The sequence below is a fragment of the Coptis chinensis genome, chromosome 8 (assembly GCF_015680905.1).
Source record: "Coptis chinensis isolate HL-2020 chromosome 8, ASM1568090v1, whole genome shotgun sequence".
Lineage (NCBI taxonomy): Eukaryota > Viridiplantae > Streptophyta > Magnoliopsida > Ranunculales > Ranunculaceae > Coptis > Coptis chinensis.
In genome coordinates this window covers 2248846-2272759 of record NC_141463.1, presented here as the reverse complement: position 1 = coordinate 2272759, position 23914 = coordinate 2248846, and the positions used below count along the sequence as shown (strand labels likewise).

General features: G+C 35.8%; 1 long non-coding RNA gene and 1 pseudogene across 2 annotated transcripts; both read right to left on the bottom strand.

Moving 5' to 3' along the window:
- Positions 1–17915: 17915 nt before the first annotated feature.
- LOC147479289 (guanosine nucleotide diphosphate dissociation inhibitor 2 pseudogene) lies at positions 17916–19336 on the bottom strand (annotated as a pseudogene). The gene has a single exon (XR_015204410.1). The product of XR_015204410.1 is annotated as a guanosine nucleotide diphosphate dissociation inhibitor 2 pseudogene (transcript).
- A 604-nt stretch (positions 19337–19940) lies between these two features.
- LOC147479288 (uncharacterized) lies at positions 19941–22346 on the bottom strand. The gene is made up of 4 exons (XR_015204409.1): positions 22187–22346; positions 21883–21959; positions 21682–21763; positions 19941–20532 (listed from the first exon to the last, which is right to left on the bottom strand). It is a non-coding gene; the product is annotated as an uncharacterized LOC147479288 (long non-coding RNA).
- Between the last annotated feature and the right edge of the window lie 1568 nt (positions 22347–23914).

Below are 23914 nucleotides of genomic sequence, written 5' to 3'. Positions count from 1 at the left end.
AGAATAGAAAAGAGAAAGACTTTTGAAATCAAGAATTTGTTAGTCGCTTCAAATAAGAAAATGAAGTTTCCATCCAAATAAAAAAAAAAAAAAACAAAGAGTTAGAACTCCAAAAAAATTGAATCAAAGGAGTCAAAAGCCAAAGAAAAAGAAAAACATGGCTAAGGATGGAAACAAAGTGTAGAAGCAAAAGTAAGAACAAGGTTTTTTCTAGTTACATAATATGAAGCCTCTATTATCTCAGACTTGTCCTTTTTGAATATCCATTTCCTTCCTTCTTAAACCATCTCCTAATCCCCGCAACACCTAATAAAGACCTCTAGCTCAATTAGGAATAGGTTAGTGTGATAGTAAGTGGCAGATGTGTTTGATCGACTCCGGCTTCCTTGTGTGTCATTAAGATTGTAAGGTAAAGTGTGCCCATTGCACACTGGAGTAGCGAAACTTGAGCGAAAAAATCTGAGTGATTTTTGTCTTGACATTTATGTGAGGACCTACTTAAAGACGCTATTCCAAGTTTTCAGAAACGGACCTGCTAGTGCATTTTATAGTATTACTCATTGTATATATGGTTATTCGTAGATGATTGATTATTATGCATATATTAGCTTAAGTTTCGACTTGATTATTCTGTATTCATTTCTAGTGAGATGTATAGATAATTGAGGCATAAAGAAGGAAACAATAGTTTTATTTCTTAGTCGTTGTAGTATAGATGAAGTTTGTGAGTACCTTCACTGGAAAACTCTCATGAGGCTATAACTCGTCCACTAGGGAATTCCTAGTGGTTTAAGGCCTATTGCATCTGGTCAATGCAATCGCGACTCGGTGGAAAACGAGAATAGTTAGAACTCCATTTTTGGTCACTTATTCTAATTTCTCATATTTGCGTGAGGACAAGCAAAATGCTGTTTGGGGGTGGTTTGATAAGAGCCCAAAACTGTAGTTTTAACCCCTTAACAATAATACTTTTAGACCAATTATGCGAGTAATAAATAAGAGTTAATGCTAAGTACGTGCTTTTATGTATTTCAGACATTGAAGTCAATTATGTGTAGAAATGTGCCACTTTGGCGATATAAAAGAGCAAGGGTTGGTTGCTAAGAAGTTCTGTGAGTAAAGGCCAAGACGGGCAAAAACAGCACACAAAAGTTAGCAGAACTTTTGAAGACTGTATCTTTGAACTCAGGCCTTAGAATTAGAAGTACCTTATGTCAAAATGACCAGCTCGGAAAGAGCTTTCCAATGGTCCAAACCTTGACCCAATCAGAGGAGTAGAAGTGGATGAAACACCTGTTGAAGTCAAAACCAGCTGAAGAGGGGCCTATGGACTGAAGAAATTGGGCTTTGGGCTCGATTTTCCGGCCCAAAACATGGCTCCTCAGCCCATGCACGAAAATGTGGATCTAGTCTCCACCATTTAAACACACAAGACTTAGCTCTTAAGATATAGTTAGTTTAGGTAAAAAGTAGCCATTAGAATAGCTTCTAGATCTAGTTTTGAGTATTTTAATTAGTTAATTAATTAGTTTTCATTCCATTAATTAGTTTTATTCCTTGTTTTAGATTAGTTATTTGAATCATTGAGTATCATTCATTAGATAAATAAAATTGTTAGTTCTTGTTAAATTCAATCTTTGTTATTTAATGATTGTTTAGATTAATTTCGATTCTTGTTATTGTTTGATTTCTTAGTTGTTAATTTAGATTTCAATTATTGTTTAGTTAAATTTAATAAAGGTAGAATCTTTATATTATGTCGTATTCAATTTCATATGGAAATGATGGTTTGATGAATCAAGGCTAAACCTCCATTAGAGGGGTTTGATGAAGCCTTGATGAAAACTTGATTGTGTAGTATAGAGTCGTTGTAAGAGTCTATTCCACTCTAGAAGGTCGTTGATTCGCCATGAGAATGGGTGGACGTCCTCACATGCTAGTTATGAATTGGTAGAAATGCCATGTATAATTAGGGATTAGAACGACCAATTCTTACCATAAGAACATAAGAATTGGATTACAACAATCTATGCTAGTTTATTAAGTTAGATTCAAGGTGGATTCAATTCTCCCCTAATTCTTATTCTAGATTCAAACTTGAGTATTCCGTTGTATTTCGTAGTATAATTCGTAAAACTCTCATTGACTTTGGTAGGATTGATAGTCGTAGGAAACTTGAATGCTAAAGAACTAGGAGTGGAACGAATCTTCTATTCCAACTCTACTTCAATAGTATCGAGAGTAGAAATCTTTGATAAACATAGTATAAGTTCAGTTCTAGTTTTACTTGCGTTTAGAGATCATTTCTTTATGCGTAGGTAAAACTATCATTTTTACGGTTATCATTAGGCGTGGGCGTGGGCTCTTGTGTATGGGCGCATGGGTATGGACATTTGGGCGTAAAAGCTTGGATGTGGACACTTGCGCTTGGGTGATTGCATGTGGGCGCTTGGATGGATGCTTGGAGGCTTAGGCGTGTGCGTGGGCGCTTGTGCATGGGTGCATGGGTATGGACACTTTGACGTGGACACTTGGGCGTAGGTGCTTGGACGCTTGGACGTGGGTGCTTAGTTAGATGCTTGGACGCTTGGGCGTCGGCGTGGGCGTGGGAGCATGGGTATGGACACTTAGGCGTAGACGATGCTTGGACGTGGATGCTTGCGCTTGGCTGCTTGGACGTGTGCGTTTGGTTGGATGCTTGGGCGTGGGCGTGGGCACTTGTGCATGGGCGCATGGGCATAGACGCTTGGATGTGGACGCTTGGGATAGGACGCTTTGGCATAGGCGCTTGGACACTTAGACGTAGGCGCTTGGATGCTTGGACACTTAGGCGTGGGCGTGGGCGCTTGTGCAAGGGCGCATGGGTATTGACGCTTGGGAGTAGATGCTTGGACGTGGATGCTTGGGCGTAAGCGCTTGGACGCTTGGACGTGGGCGCTTGGATGCTTGGACGCTTGGGTGTAGGCATGTGTGCTTGTGCATGGGCACATGGGTATTAACGCTTGGGCGTAGACACTCGGACGTGGAGGCTTGGGTGTAGGCACTTGGTCGTGGGCCTGACGCTTGTGCATGGGCGCATGGGTGTGGACGCTTCGGTGTAGGCGCTTGGACGTGGGTGCTTGGGTGTGGGCACTTGGACGCTTGGGCGTGGGCGTGGATACTTGGACGCGGGCGTGGGCATGGACGTGGGCGCTTGCCATGCCTCATGGCTATGCCTTTGGCCACGACACTCCAAAACGAATTGTGTTGCTCAAAAGATTGTTTTTGGTTGATTCTTTGGGGATACTTGATGCTACTCATGCAAACCCAAGGCGCGCCCTGTGCACAGGCTGCCATACATCCCATGCCAACGACCAAAAATTGAAATTACACTACCAAATGATTTCCAATTGATCTAGTTCCACATGATTACTCTTTTTAGTCTAAAATAAACCCAAAACAAAGAAAAAACTGCACAAACGGATCACCGTACATGAAACCCCAAAAAAGTCATTTTTGCTCAAATTGAAAGTCCAAACCATTCTGAATGCTTCCAATTCTTTTCTTATGTTGCTCTACGTTTGAAAACACCCCAAATAAAAAAAAAAACAAACATCCCAATCAGACATCCGAGCGGAAGTTATGACCGTGTAAAGTTCATAACTCATTCAATGTTCCCTTTTGAATATAGTGGAAAAGTTTTTTTAACATATATAGGGGGAGAAGAGTTTTTTGGAATGAAGGAATGATTGCATAGGTACTCCCCCTCATTCCTTATCCCTGTGCTAGCGTGCGAATGAACATGCCATCATGTCGGGCATACCCCAACTAGACGTCCCTTGTTGCCACTCGATGCTGCCATGTTGCCCCTCGATTTTGGCACCAGTTACCACTCGTGCTGCCATCGGCGAACACTCGTGCCGCCACCATGCTGCCACAGGCCGCGCAAGGCAACCACCATGCTGGCACAGACCACTTATGCCACCACCATGTTGCCACGGACCACTCGTGTCACCACCATGCTGCCATAGACCACTCGTGCCACCACCATGTTGCCACCATGCTGCCACAGGCCCAATTTTGATCGATTTTACTACAATTTTGATCGTTTACCACATTTATCGAGCCGATTTCGTTATAGCCATCAAATTTATAGTTGGGAATGATCCAAAAACCCCCAAACACACATGCCCAACCTAAATATTCTTTTGGCCCCCTCGTTTAAGCTATTTGCTTGCAACTACTGCCCTCCTAATTAGAGTTTGGCGTGTTCCAAGACTCCTGGTTCACCTCCATTCACCATTTTTTTCCCTTTCCACCCTGTTATTGGCCCCGAATTGATATTGGTTGCCCTTCGATGTTGGATCCTCTTGTGCTAGATATTTATTAGCTTCTTCCTAGCCTGTGGAACACACCGCAAGGATGTGTGTCAGTAAAAGCTGCCCAGGAAGTTTCATGAGTGAAATTGTAAGCATACACAAATTGGCTAGGCGGACACATATTGGTGTTACGACGAGTAGCAGCGCATTAGTGAAAATGTGTGTTGTGAAATGTCTTCGTGTGGAATCTCCCGAGTCATCTCTATGTGCCCATCTTGGGGATGTGGTTGCTATCGCGCACACCGAATATCTTAGTCATCACCTTGCTTTTCTCTTTTGTGTTTGTTCGTCGCACTAGCGATGGATTGACGTAATGGGACAGGTAGGGTGTAGCATATTTACGAATCGAAGTAGCATGAATTTTCATATACTCTTTATAACTCACAGCAGTTTGCTTTGGATTTATGGACAATTTATTTTTGTTTGCATAAATGGAAGGACTCTAAAGTTATCAAATACTTCATGCATCTTTTATAAAGAAAAAAAAAAAACTTTTTTGAGTACAATGAATAGCTCTTATGATGATGAAATGATGTTTGGTAAATTTTATAGTGGAGCTTGTATTGTCTTTTAAAAGTAATCACATGTCCAAACTTGTATGTCTTAATACAGGTTTTATATTTTTTAAAATTACAGTATAGTAGGATGTATGTTAAAAGGAATTGTAATTGATGGGACCTATGCGTAATTTTTTTATTTATAATTAATGTAGGATCATTTTTTACGATTTTGCGAATAAGGTTCACTTTGACAATGATGTAATCCTCGAGCCCATCACAATGATTTCTGTATTTTTTTTTTAAATGTGGCAGACAACATTGGAACTCGGGTTTGAAAATGTGTCAGCATATATTATGTGTAACAGTGGTGGGCCTTATCTAATTAAATGTTTTGGGAGTTGGGTGTTATTCAATATTCTAAGTAATTGTAGTTCCTTTGTTGTACCCATTCTATTGGGTCAATTGGTTTGTAAAAGAGAACTGTTCAACTTAATGATATGTAATGGAGTATATATAGTGGTTTTGTAGATTTTTCATTTAATTTATTTTAAAAATTATGTTTTTCTCTTCCTTTTGCTTTTATTTTAAAAACACACAGATTCTTTAAGAAACTTGCGAGTTTCCTTAGACATATATATATTCTCTTTTTGGTCTTTAACAGCTGGTGATTGTTTTTTTTTTTTTTTTTTTTTTGTTTTTTCTAATATATATAATTTTTTTTTGTTTAAACATTTATTATTACTATATATGATGAAATATTGTTTCGCAAAGATGACTAAGAAAGAGCCAAATAAGAAGGGCAAAAGAAAAACATATAATAGGGACGATGGTTACGTTAAGGTAATGGAAGGGTATATACGAAAAATAAACTGTTAAAGAGTTCTTTAAGCGATTATAATATGAGAAAGAGAGAAAGGGCCTGAGTTGAAGGATGTGTAAGAAGTTAGGAGCAGGAGATATGGAAAAAAACTATAGTTCAAAGTGTTTTTTTTTTTATTGCTTCTTCTTTAAATAGGCTATGTTGGGCTATTTTATGTTAGGCATGTTAATTGTCAAGTTTAAGAGTTATGCCAGGACTTTTATACATAAGATTTTTAAAATATGTTTAAAATAACCCTCAGTAGGAAAAAACGTTTAAAAAAAAGTCGGAAGAGACAAAGGGAGAAAGAGACATTAAACTGCTATATAATTGTTTGATGGCTTTGTTTTTTTTTTTTTTTTTTTTGTTATGGGAGAAGGCAAGGGTGAAGCTGCTGAGGAGCATATGAAGCGCAAGGCTATGGAAGAGTCTTTAACACACGTTAAACGTGTCCATGCTACCGGCCGGGATTGTCTAAGCAGTACAAGTGTCTCAGAACCAAACAAAAGTCAGGAATGGTCGTCACTTAGTTCTAGAGATGGGGCTGTTCGGGAAGGAAACAATGATGGTGTCATTTTGCGACTTACAAATGTTCAAAATGGATTAACTTCTGTAAGGTTTTTTTTTTTTTTTAATTTTAATTTTATTTAGTTATTTTTTTGTTAGATTTATAAAGTCAAATGTTTTATATAGGTTCAATTACTTCTTGATAATGTGGCACGTCAGTATCAAGAATATTTAGACGTACAGAGTGGTCGGATTGTTAGTTTAGTAGCTGACGATGAAAGGTTGGATATTGGAACCCATGTTGTCAACAGTGTTAAGAAAGAAACTGAGGGAGCAGCAACACAGAAGGGTGCAGTCACCGGTTTGGAAGAGACAAAGCAACATATAGTTCAGATAGAAAGAGCGTTTACTCAGTATCATTTGTGTGTTGAGGAGCTAGAGGAAGATCAGATGACTATGAAGGATCTGATAGAGGCCCAAGAGTTTGACCTCCGATGGTCCCATGGAAATCGCCAGCGAAATGAAGAGCAGATTGACATGTTGGAGACAACGATATGTAGTTTAGAAGAGAAAATAGTACGGTTGCAGTTGAACAGGGAGGATATATGGGAGGCTCCTTAAGGCTTGGCCCCACTGATTGCAAATGGAAAATATTGTTCAAAATTATGTTCGTAGTTGGTATACATATATTGATATATATGTTTTTTTGCTTGATATATATATATATATTGTGTTATTTTATAATATTGAAGTATGGTAGGCATAATGCGAGTTGTTTCTGACTTTTTTTTTATATGCTTAATCGATAAGTTACCAATTCTGTTTTTTTTCAACTTGTTGATAAATGGACATTTTTTTTTTCAATTGATATTTTCTATATTATGAATTACACTTGTTAAATAATCAAAATTACTTCTTTTAATGCGTGGTTTTTTCTCACCAACAAATGGACCTCATTGTATGCTAAGTCAAGACTAAACTATAATTATTTTTTTTTTATTGGTTAAAATTTTGCATCCTTTTAAATTTAAAAAAAAATAATTAAAGTTTGCAATAATAAGATAGGAATTACCATCCAAGTAGTTTTCTTTAACTTAATCAAGCGGGAAAGTCAACTTTTAAAGTCGAAGGGATGATTGCGAGGAAGTCGAAGGGATGCTTGGGAGGAATTTAAAAACATCTCTATTAAAAAAATATTGAAAACAAAAAAAAAAAATACATGTTAATTCTCATGTTCCAAAATCGACCGATTTGATAGTCGATTTTTCCGTGCCAAGCTCGAAGAGTTGAAAAATGATATATTCGTTAAAGGAATCTTTGGAAAAGTGGTTGCACATGTTCATGTAGTTGAATTCCAAAAAAGAGGGTTGCCTCATGCACACATCCTTTTAATCCTTGATGAGGCCGACAAGTTAACAACTGTAGATGCTTACGACAAAATTGTTAGAGCAGAAATTCCAGACCCGACTATTGAGCCAGAACTATATGAGATTGTAGTTAAACACATGATTCATGGCCCGTGCGGTAATGTTAATCCTAACTGTGTCTACATGCGAGATCAAAAGTGTACAAAAAATTTCCCAAAACAATTCATTCCAGCAACTAATCAAGGAAGCGATTCTTATGCTACATATATGAGGCGGGACAATAACGCTTTTGCAACTGTTAAGAATCATGGTCGGCATTATCGTGTTGATAATCGTTGGGTTGTTCCTTATAATCCATGGTTATTGAAAAAGTACAATTGCCATATCAATGTTGAAATATGCTCGAGTATTAAAAGTGTCAAGTATTTGCACAAGTATATTTACAAGGGGTCAGACCGAGTAGCGATGGAAGTGACGTCGACAAATAAAGATGAACATGATGAAATAAAGCAGTATGTAGATGGCCGTTGGATTTGCCCGCAAGAAGCCCTTTGGAGAATCTTCAAATTTCCACTAAGTCAAATATACCCGTCAGTTTATTCTTTGCAAGTACACTTGCAAAATATGCATGAAATAACCTATCAAGGTAACCAGCTGCTTGAGGATGTTTTGGCTGATGATAGGAACTCTCGCACGATGTTAACAGAATTTTTCCGACTGAATAGCGTTGACGTTGCTTCTAGACAATATCTTTATCATGAAATTCCTGAGCATTATGTGTGGGATAAGTCGACTAAGCATTGGCAATCAAGAACTGCACAGAATCGGGTCATTGGAAGACTATTTGCAGTTTCCCCTATGGAAGGTGAGCGATTTTACTTGAGGCTGTTGCTGAACCATGTTAGAGGCCCAATATCATATGAACATATACGAACTGTTGGATCTAATATATACCCTACATTCAAAGAGGCTACTGAGGAGTTGGGGTTGCTCGAAAAAGACAGTGATCACACGGACATGTATCTCTATGTAAATCAATGATTAGGACTTTTGACACATCAGTAGATTTAAATAGTAGGTCAAAATGTTAAATTAGTGGGTGGGTATAACATTACTGGTTTGAAAATAAGACACATTATTGTAAACACTTGTCTATGGGCTATGTTATTTTGGTTTGGTCTCTGCTTATTTTCAATTTTTTTTTTTCGGTTTATTTCATTTGTCATTGTAAGACCACGTGAACTGAGATTTAATTGTTCAAACACAAAAAAAAAAAAAAAAAAAAAAAAAGAGGAAGTTCTAATGTCTGAAGTTTGTTTTGGTGAAAATGTAGAAGTTTTTCCCTCATCATTCCTTACACCTCCAGCCACAAACCTATTTCCCTGTGTAGAGTAGTTTTGCTTGAACTCCTTGTAGTCTTACTTATCTACTACCGTAGACGCCATGGATGGGTAAGTTGTTTTAGTCAAATATTATTTTAGTCCAATTACTTAAGATACTTAAGAGACAAAATAGGCTAACTTGTACATGTGCATGTGTTGGGGACTTGGGTGTTCTGAATTATATGAAGATGAGTCCGGATAGTGTATAGTCTTATATTCATGTGTATATAAATTAATTGATCAAAGTTCTCAGCGCCAATAATTTCTTATACTAAATGTGTACATCCTCCTTTGTATCCTAAGTGGTGCATTGGAGTTAACTCAACATGTTACATAATACTAAAAAAAGACAAAGAAGAATTTAGCAGTAAAAGTTGTTGATAGGTAATTGTTTTTTATCATATAAATTTTTTGCTTTGTTTATAGTATAATTAATATCCCTTGTTTTATATTTTAGATATCGGTTTTGATTAACTTCTTGAAGATGGTTAGAACAGTTATTCAAGTGATCCTTGGGTGGTGTTCTAATATGTCTACATGATCTTGATTAGCCGAAGGTTATTTATTTTTGTTTGTTGTTTAACTGAGTTATCATGCCCTTAGGTAGGTGTGAACAGAAGTAGTTAACATATCTTTTGCTTATTTATTCCTTGTGGCCTTCCTATTTGTAATATGTGAGGATTTGTATGGAGTCTATTCACATCCTTAGTGATGCATACATATGTACCATGCCCACTCGCTGGTGGTCATATCTAGGTCCATACAGTCCTAAAATGTTTGTGTTATAGATTGGGTTGGTCATATGCTAACCAGGTAACCATACAGAAAACTTCTTTCACCCAGAGATATGCAAAGTTAAGATAGTTATTAATAATTTAATATAAAACAAGATCAAGTTAAGATAGTTGTTAATCCTAATAGGTCAAACAATCCACCATTCATTAGACTTAAAAAACAAACGCATGCTAAGTATTCCCCGGTATAACAATGAGAATTTAATTTGGCCTTGCAAAATACTATTTATGTTTCACAAACGGGGCAATTTTATGATAAAGCAAAACATGTGGATAACAGTTCCACAACCGAACTGGAGAAAACAAAGAACCGTCCACATCAAGAATTTAGTGAAAGCCAATATAATATTCATATCTCATAGCTCTACATAGTTACTAATAATTTTCATAATAATTTAATATACTCAACCACTCTGTTTTTCCAAAATAATTTGTCATAAATCAAATTAATTATGTTTGTTGAGCTATTTTTTCTTTTATTAATACTATGTTGTAGTATTAGTGTTGACATCAAAATTTGAAACACTACAGTATTCTATAGTTAAAACTTTTTGGTGAATTTGTCTTGTTTTGTATTGTACATCTATAAAATCACCAACAAATTTGAATGAAAAGGATTTCATTATTCGTAGTTTACTGTCCTCACAACCTCATAATACAATTATAATATATATGTGCATATTAAAATTGCTATATGGCATAACATCAATTAATTAGTGGTGTGAGAGCTGAAAAGTAGCTATCAATATATTACCAAAGTGTATTCCCTATTACCTAGCTTGACAATGTGTTAAAGAAAAACTTACATGAATAGAATGGTGGCTGATAATTTGTTTTTCTGAATGCTGATAGCTTTCAAAATCTAACTCGGCTGCTAGGTTCGAGAGTTTTAAGAAAGTTTGTTTGCTAGGTTTGAGAGTGAGTTTGATATAAGAAGTTGAGTTTTTGGTTTAGTAGGTTTTAGGAATTTTGTTTTATTAGGATTCATATGAAAGGCTGGAATGGGTGTTTTTTTAGGAGTCTATGAGAAAGCCCGATTAAGTATCTACTGCTATGGGATTTTGAGATTTCATTTTCATGATATATTTAAGCATATTCATCTATCATATTTTATGCTTCACTACTTTGAATACAGGAAGAAAGTTATTGTTGTTCCCCGAGGAGTGAGTACTTTTTTTTCTCGGGTATATGTTATTTGATGAGGGAGGATACTCTCTCCGAAGATGTTTGAGGTTTTACATGGCATAGAGCATTCTCGCCATCAGTTCTATTCACCATCATAACTGTGTTCGCAAGTATTCCTCTCTTAGGCCGAGGTACTCTCAGTACTGGAATGGGTATTGAAGCAAACCTTCATGGTGCAAGATCCTTCTATTGAAACATCGTTGCCTGAGGCCAAAGGTAGTTGGGAGCTGATAAAACGCTATTTTACTCACGTTTATTGATTTTTAGTTACTTATTTCTTAAGTCCGAGGTCCACAGTCCAAAGTCCGAGGTCCACAGTCCAAGTCCAAAGTCCAAAGTCCAACGTCCGTATAGTCGTACGTTTTAGTCAAGTTACCTTACTCACGTGGGATTGGTAGGATAGGTCGAGTAAGGGATCGTCCAAACCTTGGGCTCGGATAGGTTCACAACTGGAATTACAACTTTAAGTGAGTAGGATTTTAGGTTTCTTTTTTAGTTGGTTTTAATTAAATTAACGGTAATGTAAATTACTACGGTGATTGAATATAGGTAAACGAAATAGAGAAACAGGAGAGAGTTAATCATGCTCATGCAAGAATCATTTTTCAACAGTTTTTATTACCAAATCACTACATCTCTAGTTCGTCTCGTTTCGGAGACGACGTCGAGTATTGATCCCTAGTGCATGCCCACATCTCTAGGTCACATTTCACTAGCATAAGGAGTTTTAATAATACCACATCTCTGGTATATTATCTCCGCTCTCGCACAAGTTCACATCAATTTGGGACGAATTGGAGAGTCGTCGACACTGCAGAGTCGCTGGCGAGACATTTTGGTCGTACGTGACCTGATTCTCGAGCATCAAGACTCAACTTTTTGTCTCGATCATTTTGGGACCGGATGTTAATTCTATGCCTAATTCCTAAGTAGTGATTCTAGAATATTAACGAAGTCAATCCGATTTTCACACGAAGTAAAGATAACCCCTCCCCGAGGGGGAATTAGCTCATCATCATAGCAGAATAATAAAATTTTTGTATACATTAAGTAAATAAATGCAGGACGAAATTAACAAGAAAAGAAATGACTGTTATTAAGGGTAAAATAACTTACTGTATTAAGCTGCTGAAATAAAAATGGCAGAAGGTAAGTACTGAAGAAAGAAAACTAAACGTAGCTAAAGCATTAATATGCTGAAGACCTTCTAATGAAGGCGAAGCCCTCATATATATAGGCGGATGTCTGGAGGATCATTAAATTTGGTTTTGGCTGTTTACTCCAATTGAGACATTCAAAACTTTGAATGTCGAGGTTTTGTTTTCACGTGACAAAGTTTTGTTTACGAAACAAAACTTATTTACTGTTTCGTCTGCTTGCGCCTTATAATTGTCCTTTTGCTTTATTTCATTTCCATATTGAACAGGTACGTGTCTTCTCTCATTGCAAGGTGGCATCAATTTGAAACCATCATTTGCCACCTGCCTATGCTGACTCATCATGTCTTCTGGGCCCGCATAATGTGTCCACTTAGTGTGTCGATGGCGCCTAAAATTGGCGTTTTTACGACTTTTTGTCCTGGCGAGTGAGTTAAGTTCGCCGAGATCGTTATTATGGCAGCTTCACTAGCCCACGTCGGCACCTAGATTTATCCGATTTGAGCTTCGGAAGTTTCCTGCCTCTTTATATGTGGGCCCGCTTCAAAGACCGGGTTCTCGTTTCTTTTGGAAACTTCGCTCTAGTGGGGCTTTGTTTGGGCTTTACGGGGATTGAGCAGAATTCCAATATTCCCAGTATTCTTGTACTTGGCAGCTTCACTAGCCAACGTCGGCACCTAGATTTATCCGATCTGAGCATCGGAAGTTTCCTGCTTCTTCATATGTGGGCCCGTTACGACCGGTTACGTTCTTTTGGAAACTTCCGACTTTACAGGGTCGAGTGGGAAACTCCAAATATTCCCGTATTCTCGTACTTTGATGCATGTTTTATCGCTATCTTCATTTTAATCATGAAACCCGCAAAAAGTACGAAAATATAATTATTACATGATTATTAAACACATAATTGACCAAAATGCTATGTCTCTCGAGGTTTAATATTACAGTTTTGGGTGCTTATCAGGAGCTTTATCAGTCTAGAGGCTCGAGGGGATATTGTTGATTATTTTGAACAATTAAATTACATTCAAATCTTTTTATTTTTGTATTATTGGTTTAGTTTCTTCATCAAATAGATTGTAAATACACGGCTATTGTGTGCTTATCAGTCTAGAGCTTAGGTTCTTTTTTCTCTGTTTCTTGAGAATCAAAGAGGCCTTTACAACTTTTCCTACTCTTATAACATGGCTATTGTGTGCTTTAATTCCTATATTTTTTCTTCACTATGTTGGTTTGATTCACTATGGTATTGATGGCTCTCTCTGTTCGTATAATAAGTGCTACCTAAGCTCAGATATATGTTAATGTATGGCCTTGAGTCGGGGTTCTTCTTTCTTTCCTTGTTCAAGCGCTCAGATATGTATTAATGTATGGCCTTGAGTCGGGGTTCTTCTTTTTTTCCTTGTTTGAGCGTCGAGTCGGGGTTCTTCTTTCTTTCCTTGTTCGAGCCTCGTAGTGTTGCTTGGAGTCAATTATGAAGTTGATTTTAAAGAATGGGAGTTATTCTTAAAAATATCCGAACTCGTTCATACTTTTTCTTACATTTTTTTTTTGAAAGCAACCTCTCTTTTTATCTATCAGAAGACTAAATAATGCTGATTATAACTGTATCCTTTGTCCCAACTATTTTCTATTTCTTGAAACATATATACACCTCGTTCTATTCCTTCAATATATATATCGGATGATTGAATTTGGTAAAACATATTAAAAATAAAAGTTGATTCATTATAAGCTATATATTAGAAATTTTTATAAAAAAAAATGCTATATAATAGAATAAAAAGTGAACGACACGGCCTATATATATATATATTCAGTATATTGGCATCTCAATTCAAGTACTGATTGTTGTTGTTTGGTGAAGATCCAAAATCAATGACTTTGTTCAAATTGAGAATCAATGTGGTGACCAAAAAGTTTGCTCAAAACTCATACTTAGGAAAAAATACTTGACAATATAAACAATGAAATACAACATTGAATGACACTGACATCTGATGCCCACTAAAACTAAGTGCTATAATTTGCAGTTTTTACATGTCTCGAGCCAAAAAGAACTATTGGGGATATCCATGAAATACACAATTTTTTTCCTGTATTGTTTTGCTCTTCGTCAACATTAAGTTCCTGTAACACTGGTGGAGATTCTCCTAGAGTATTGTCGATTTCCTTATTTCAAGTATCAATTATATGGATTGCAGATATATAGACAATTATTCAAAGTACCTTCGAATACCACCTAAGTTGCATAATGAATGCTTGTAACGTAGTTTGTTCCAGTACCACCAATCAAAGCAAATAACCAATCGCAACATTCATGCTGAACCACCTAAAATAGTTCAATTTGAATGTATTAGTGAGATAGCTCAATGATTGTACATAGCTCAATGATTGTACACACTTTCTCATACTTTCATCCATTCACTTCTCTCTTAATTAGTAAGGTAAATGTTCCAGATGGAGAGCCAAAACATCCAATAACCCATCAATTAGTGCTGCAATTTCATGTACAGAGTACGGGGTACCTAGAATGTAAAAATGATTTTCCTTTCATACTGTTCATGTACTTGGCAAACCAATTCTTTAATTAAGTCATTGTTTTTCATAACTATGGTAGGTTAAGTACTTGTTAACCCCAAACCTAAACGAATTGAATAGAGGTTTGGTTCAGGTCACTCATAAGAGTTGATGAGCGTACTTGAGTCGTTATATTATATGAATTCCATTATGTACCTTGAGAAATGAAAGAGGGCTATTGGAATAGAAGTCACAACCACCCCTGTTTCTACGTACTGCAATGTAATAAACTTAAAAAGTATGAGCACTAAAAGTGAAGAAATTAATAAATTCATATAAAATGAGCATATGTAAGTGTAGTTTGTAAATCGCTTGTGACGACATTTCAAGTGGCAGCCATGGTCATGACATTTGGTAATTAATACAACTGATTTGTTGAAGTAGGTGGAGTGTGGAAACGCCAAAGGCATCTCTTCATGTATGTTGAAAGCACACAAACATGTCCAGATAAATGTACCGAAAAAAGAGGAAAAACATACCAGTGAAGGTTTCACGTTTGTGTTTAAGATACATTTCAATGATCTCATCGTTTGGAAAAAATTTCTCAGTAAAGACTCTTCATTTGATAGGCACAATTAGGTGTGCAATTAAACAATTTTGAATCAATGAAAAACAATACAACAAATAGATAGCTCTTGCTTCAAGTTCTTTTAGATCTTTTTTGACACGAATTGTCATTGATTTTTTTTACTTGATATTTTATTTTATTTTCTCACATCTTATCTTGGTCACATGTTTTAGTTAAATTTCTTTTTCAATTGAAATAAATTTATTATAAAAAAGAAATGGAAATTCATTTTAGCAATTTTATGGACTGATTTATTTTCATTTAGCAAGAAATTTCGAACATATATACTCCTTTAAATTAGTACGTATACAACATATTATCAAAAATATAATAAGCAAAGAATTCAGACAATTAGGTGACTATTAGGGACATGAACATTCCTAGAGAGCGTTTGATCCATAGTTATTGAAAAAAATTGAGACTAAGCAACAAAATGAAATGTCACTATTTTTTTTTATACATGCCGAAGTGATGGAAAACAAAGAATATCTTTTACATACTCACCTAGTTTGTCAATGTTTTTTTAAATGATACAACTGAAGATGTTTTTCTGTCGTGATGTTATTAAGGAAATGAACATTTCCAATGAAGGAAACCAAGATGACCTTAAGCTCGTGCTCAGTATTAATAGCCCAATACACCTCCCACACCTCAATGCATACCGGTTACTCGTTTTCGCAACCGTTCTAACCGGTATCATCTCTCTCGCGAGTTCTGAACCCAAAAAAGCAAAATAATAATAATAATAATAATAATAAATAAAATTGAGTTTTCTCTCGCCTCTCGCCATTGTTAAGAACCTTCAAAATGTAAATCATCAAGTGTTGCTTGCAAGGGCTATTTAATTGACTGATGTAAGAAGTATGGAATTCCAATAGACCGCCCAAAGGATTTTTGAAGAAAGGGCGAGAGTAACTTAGGAGTTATAATAGACTCCTCCAATGTTAAGTTGATCAAGATATGCATTTGTGCTAGAAGAGAAACTAACTTTGTGTATTCCTAGTGAAGAAAAGAAATAGCATGAACACATGTTGATTTGCACCATATAAAATATACATACCTTTCGGAAAACTCCATTCGATGAACAGAAAGCGGGCTGACATTATAGAAACTCATTGAATACTGATAAGGTTGTTTGGAAGTACCAAACTGAATTATTGTTTGAAAAAGCCCCAAACGACCTAGTGAGGTCATTTTCAAGGTGCCCCAAACAACTCAATGAGGTCGTTTGAATGTCTTTGTTTTTTTTTTTTTTGAATATTCTTTGTATAGTTTGTGTGTTAGTGTTTATGTATAAGAAAAATAGAATTTGTGTTTGGAATTGATCGTTTAATCAGGGATATGAAAGTGACTAAAAAACAAATCAGTCCAAACGACTCAGCTATATCGCCCAATAGAGTCCCCAAACGACCTAGCCATGTCATTTTGGAGACTGCCTAAACGACCCCGCCATATCGTCTAGCTAAAAATGCGAGAGTTTTGTCTCAAACAACACGCGCAGATCGCTTGAGTGTACACTCAAACGATATGGCGAAACCGTTTGAGTGTACACTCAAACGACATGGCGAGACCGTTTGAGTGGTTGTTGGGCTTAGGCCCAGCAATACAAAACATTTTGTTTTTAGAAAATGGCAAACTTGTAATATTTTTTTAGGGGGTGCCCAATGCAATTTCATGAGTGGCCAGCCAATTAAATTACATTTGGGAAATGGGAACTCACAGTTCTTACAATGAAAAAAGCTACTTTACCTTCACTAAAAATAAAATAAAAAATACAATGAACCGAAACTTAAAAAATACTTTGACTGAACAAAGTAAAATTTACTAAAGGATATTTATCGAAAAGACAACTCCACAGGACATTCTCTAGTGCACATATCATAACCATTTTGAAATCATTACATGTGAATTAGAGCATATATAAAGTCTAGAGATCAATATTCCTTCCTCGTAAGTATTGCAAATCCTCGGGTTTTCTATAAACTTAATTAAGGTCTCTTACGAGAATAGTCTTGGAATAGATGGTTAGACAGATCGAACACTGGATATTCAGTATTAGATGTTTTGTTTACTTCCAAGCATTTCTCTATATTCCTAACTTCCTCTCTGAATTTTTCTCTAACTTCCCTCAGTTGTTGAAAGATTTTATTCAACGTCACCTGCTTTGCTGCTGGAGAGCTAGCTTCAGGTCTTATATGAGATTCTGTTACATTCCTAACATAATTTGTTACATCTCACCAAATCAAATACTTTCCTTTTTGCTTTATCAGATAGATATGCAAAAAAATAAAATAATATATATAGGCCTGCAAAAAATAATAATAATAAAAAGTAAAATAAAATAAAATAATAAAAATATTAAAATTTGAACCATGAATGCAGCGCTACTGATAACAACATACATCCATATTGATTGTCAAATGTTGTTTTTCCAACCTAATATTCCATACTTTTACTATTTCCATTATATTTGAATTGAGTAATCACCAATTTGTACCAATTTGTTCAAGATCCACTTATTACTTTGAGATTAAAGTAATAACAAATCCATGTTGTAGGGTCGGATTTCATGACTGAGTAGATTCACCTTAACTGTAACATTGCAGACATTGGCAACATAACAATCTCATAAAATTACAGAAGATGCAAGCATAAGTAGTTAAATCAAGTATACGCCAGCTTCTCATTCTTCCGCAACACTTAAATCCACACTGAGGTCGAGTACCTTTCCAGTGATAAGGGTATACATGTTGAGCACATCCATAACAGTTGACTCAAACTATGTAGTGGCATCATAACTCATTGATATAAAGCAATTGTCCAGGGAGGGTTCATATCTACATAGACATCGAAAAATATCTCGTCAACAGGCCCTAGAAGGTCGATTCCTTGCTTCAGTTCAACTTCGAGATGATATGTCTCTGCTTCCGTAGAAACAAAGGCAATGAATTTTCCCTTAGCAGCAACATTGTGTGAATACGAACAGCAGAAAAGGTACATGTCTGATCTGCTGCCTAATTGCTTCTGAGGGAGGATGACTTGCACCGAATGAGAATCATTTCTATTTGGGATAGGATGGCTAATAATACAGATTGCCCTAGCAACCCTCCCAACCTTCCTAACCTTATTGAGCAAGTAAGAAGGATCACAGACAACTTTCTTGCATCTGGCAGTTTCTCCTTCGTAAATGACACCAAACACCTTTCCTTCCTCATCAAACTCTACTTTGCATTCATGTTTATTTAGCATGTATGTTCCACCATACACTGCACTGAGCCATGCAAATGCCTGAGGAAGCTCTGCTAAGCCATATAAAGGATATATATATGGTGATCCTCCTTGAAAACGTGCTAAAGATTCTGCATAAAGCTTCATTCTCATCACTGTATCAAGTGCAGGTTCATCAAGGTAACGATCATCTCTATGAAGTGTCAAAGCATGACCAATAAAGTCCACTGTGTTGTCATCGAGACCGTATTTCACAATAAGTTGTCTTGTAGTTACTCTTGTAAGGTCCATTCCCTCGTGTGTTTATGGCTCACTTTCTTTGTAATCTTGAACATAAATGAAAAACTTGCGAGCACGACGCTTCTCAAATAAACCCATGAGTGGAGATTTCAGGGCTTCCATGTCTGTTGCTGGAACCTTGTGAACCTTTCCTTTGTTAAAGACAAAACTTCCATCGACGGCCTTAAAGGACAAATATTTTGTAACATCTGTATGGATGAGTCTGCGCACCAGGGTACCATTTGCCATCATGAACTTTGGGATCATGTCCACATTATAGTCCCTGCTAGAGCCTAAATGTGGTGGAGGCTTGTCATCTCCCCTAAATCTTTTCTAGAGCTGAATGAGATTGAGCGAAGTTGACTCTCCGCCGTAATAGTCATTTCAATCCATGTGCAGGACCTTGAGGCAGTCAATAGAGAGAAGACCGCTGAGGATGCATTCTTTGAGACCTGTCCCCAAAATAATCACATCATACTCTTCATCCATTGTTTTTTATTTTGATTGATTGATTGAGGGTTTTTTTCTCGATCGATCGCCTTTTTCGGCTGCTGCTCCTGCGATAAAAGAATAAATGGAGTCTAAAGTATTTAAAGAAAGTAATAAGTTACATATGAAGGATGTCATATATATAAGAATCATAGACATCATGAAATAATAGTTTACACGGATTTTCTTAAAGAGATTGTTAAGAGCATACAACTTAGAATTTCCGAAATAGATCTCCCTCAAGTAAGTGCATGACACCTATAATAAACATGTTTAGAACGGTGAACATAGTTCAAACATTAGTGTCCCTTGGTAATAATAGTTAATTGATAACCAAGTTCTTGTATAGCTTTTACTCCATTTCCTCAAACTATATATGAAGTAATTCATTTGAAAAAAAAAACTAAAGCAACTAATAAATTGCATAAAGTCAATATCATTAAAGCATCCAATGGTTTTTCATATCCAACCAATGCTTGCATAACACAATTGCATAAGGTCAGACCACTATTGTTACACTTATTATTCTATATACTTTCAAGTTATATTATTTAGTTCACTATAAATTTAATTGTGTAAATCATTCGAGCCAAATCCAAACAAAAAGCTTAGCATCAATCAAAACAACTGTCAATAGCAGTACCAATCTTAAAAAAAAAAAAAAAAAAAAAAATTGCATGCCAGAAATCTAAATCTAACCATATGTATATAGATATAGTGGATCCAAGAACATTTTTAGATCATTGACTGTTGAAACCTTACACAAAGAATGGCGGTAAATACACTTAATGTGGAATTACTACTATTTCAAAAGGGCATGCACAGTAGCTTCCAATAAGATATAAAGAAAGTAGTTAATCACTTAACTGTACCCTCTCAAAGTTGCGGCTTTGTACTGCACTCTATTGGATTTGAACTGCTAATCATTTAACCTTCATTGAGTTGTGAGAACCCAAAGTAAACATTCCTATATACCTAGCCACCTAGGTGCACTTGTATAGAAAACAAATCCCACCAGAGATGCCGTGGCAACCCTAAAACCACTTTAATCCCATCACAAAAGCCATGTTATGTTTAGTGGAAAAAAAAGAATATAGATACCCAATGTAAAACAAATTCAACGTGTAACCGCGATTAAGGTAGAAACAAAGACATTCACCAAATGAAATTAAAGCAATTAATAGACGTAATACGTGTAACAACCTTGCCAGAAAAAAAAATGAGATCTTCTTAGTATGTATAAGTGCTAGAATAATCAAGAGGAACCAACAATGTGCACCTGCAAAAAATTGGGAATTCCAACCAATAAGAAAAAGAAAAAGTTAGTACTAAATCTAACCAATGGAGAGGCAATGCTCAACGTCACATCATCCAAATGATACAAAGGGAAGGAATGATAAACAACATGAAGTTATCAAATCAAGCAGGCGTGCTACTTAATATAACCAAATAACACATTATCACTCATTCTTTTGATTGTGATATACTTGTGATAAATGGACTAAAGTCACTCTGACTTGTAGCAGAGGTCGGTATCAGTAACCCCAATTTCAATGACCTTGATATAAGACAAATGACCAACAATCATTTTACATTTATTTACAATATGGTAAAGGATGAAAAGTACGCCATATTACCCCTAAGCATAACCTGCTTGATTAATTTAGTCCTCTTTCATATCAGTCGTCTTATTTTTTGAAAAATGAAAAACCATTCATATAAACAAAAGCATATTAACTAACTTGAATATATTTTATTCCAGTAATCTATAACTAAATCATGTGAGATTAGGAACCAATTTATAGGTAGGGACTGAAGATGTAGTATAACTTATGGTAGTAAGCCCACACTTGCAACTAATATACATACCAACATCTAAATTGGAATAAAATTTTAAACTACTATTTGTAAAATATGTAGTATAACTTATATATAGTAGTACTCAGGCTAGATGCAACAATAGTCTAAACGAATAAACTACATTCTAAAGTTATTGAACATACCGGAGGATTAATGGTGAGAAGTGTCCCTGTTACTTGAGTAAACAGAACCGACATTTATGAAACAAAGGATTTTTTGTTCCAGTATATACAACAACAACATCAAAAACATGCTTAAACGATGCATTTTCTCCCGTCAATAAATATCGTCTAACAGCTCTATGTTTATTCATAGCAGCAACTATGAATTCTTAGACTAAATATATAAAGGCTAGTATCCAACAACCAGTATCTATTCTAACAAAGTCACAGAAACCTACTTCAACACCAAGACATTTAGAACTCAGAATCATAAACTACTATTACCTCCCAATAGTTAGTACACAACTTGAATTTTTAACTTACTCGAACTATCTAATCATTCTCACTATTTTCGACTAAATCAGGACACCCCAAATCAGTACAAAGACTTAAAATTTGATATTTACCAATCAAGTAATTTTCATCCCATTGTCTGTTGCAAGTTTACGCTCAATCTGCACCATTCGACCAAACTCTATTTGAAATTTTCTTTAAAGCATATCATTGACCCCACCATGCACATACAAATATTCAACAAATCAGAGAATATATAGAAACAATTGAAATAAGATAATACTTGAATTCAAGCGTTGTTGTTGCATATCTACCTTTTCTGAAGGAAAAAACCCAAGATCAAGTATCCTTTCTAATATTGTCATCGGTCAAGGACTTGAGATTGTAGAAGCTGAAAAGGATATTGGGATAACAAAGTAGGACATTGAGCTCTCATATAATAAGGGAATGCAAATACTATTTATGCACAAAAGTATCAAAAAAAAAAAAAACATTGTTTTAGAGAACTTCTGCTTATATTTCGAGATTTACCAATTATTCGATTCTAGGTATGTGTGATTTCATGTGTGGAAAACAATGTTCTTCTCTCGAAGCTTGAAAAATAGTAATAGAGCTTACCTCTTGGCAGACATGTGATATAGTTGATTCAATGTCGACCACATTGATCTTCCAAAGAGAATCAACCATGACATCCTTCTTTTCTTCAATGGGTTTAAACATATTTTCTTCTTTGTTTTCAACTTGATCCAATTTCCTCAACCCTTCCCCAATTTGAATCAAGGACATCGCACCTACATGTTCAAAAAGGATAGCAAGTTTGATTGGTCTTACAAATTCCAAAAAAATTGAGGTCAACAAAGCTCGTTGGTCGTGGAAACAATTTCGACTGAGGTCTTTGTTACTTGTGATTTTATAAAGGTGGCCATTGTCTCCATTACCCACTCTGCTAAAAGCGGCACCCCATCAAAAGCTTGTTCTTACCAATCTCTCTTGCACCTTGCCTTGTGTAAATATAACCAATTGTGTGCAACATAGCCTCACCAAAACCTGAAATTGAAAGAAACGTATTTGAAATGGTCAATTATATCTCAAGATAGACAAATTACACCAATAGAATGCCTATTCTTAAGATATTTGAACTATTCTCATTCATTAAAACAACTTATTCCGTTTTAGCCTTTCACATTACATTTCAATTGATGTTAACTTTTATCAAGCAAGATTGGACCTAGTTTTAGACAACACTACACAAGATTACATACATTCGCCGTCTCAACCAATAAGAGTTCATTATCGATGAAGCCGTGTTATCTTTGTCTAAACTCTAAAGTAATACCAGATTTAGAAACAATGGTCCCAAGTCCCAACATAATTGCGGATCCCGATTTTTATTTTGAAGTAAAATTAGAATTGCATTTTCGAAAGAAGCAATGCAACAAAATGGCCGAGAGAGTTAATCAATGATATTTGGTACACCCACCTTAATTAAAAGTTAAGACCCGGATGAACTGTTTAAAGAACATTCTTTTGTTGTTAAAATGAGGACGAGGATCACGTAGTAGCTCATTAGGAGACTTCATGAGAAGGTGAAGTCACATTATTCACGTAGTTCTAACTTCTAAGATGGCAATGAATCACATGCATTTCCACTAATGGAGGACCACCACGAGGTTAAGTTGCCATCCTCAACTCGCGAAACACGATTTGCCAATTTCACGCTTTGAAACTTAAACCGGCTGGAGGGAATAAGTGGTGAAAACGTAAATGAAACTAACACGGTACATCGTACACCCGTATCGGTATCGATGCGATCTGAAGTAATTACCTTGTGCCATGATTTGGATACTTTTTGAATCGTCTGAGAGACTTGGTGGTAGTCTTAATTAGAGTACATAAAATATAATGTCATGTGGGAGTTCTCTTTTATCTGTTTCTTACGCTCTCTTTTTCTTTTCTTTGCAAGCCATAGGAATTAGGAAGAAAGCGTCTTTTATTTTGATGACCAAACGTTGGAGTTGGTTTTTAGAGAGAGAGAGAAAGATATGAGGGGATTTTAGGGTTTTGGAATCGTCTTTTATTTTGTTTTTTCTGAGTTTAGGTTTGGTTTGGTTTGGTATTTATGAAGGTGGTTTTGTCGTTTATTTATTTTTTTTTTTTAAAAAGGAGGTGATTGTAATTTAAGAATAGATTAGGGAGAATTAAGCAAATGAAGGGAGGTGTCACTAATTATTATTCCATCCGATTTTGTAGGAACCAATCATATTGTTCGGAGTGCAAAATGGAGCGATATGGTAATGAGAGAGAATGTGCGCAAGCTTTTTATATATATGATGAGAGAGAATGTGC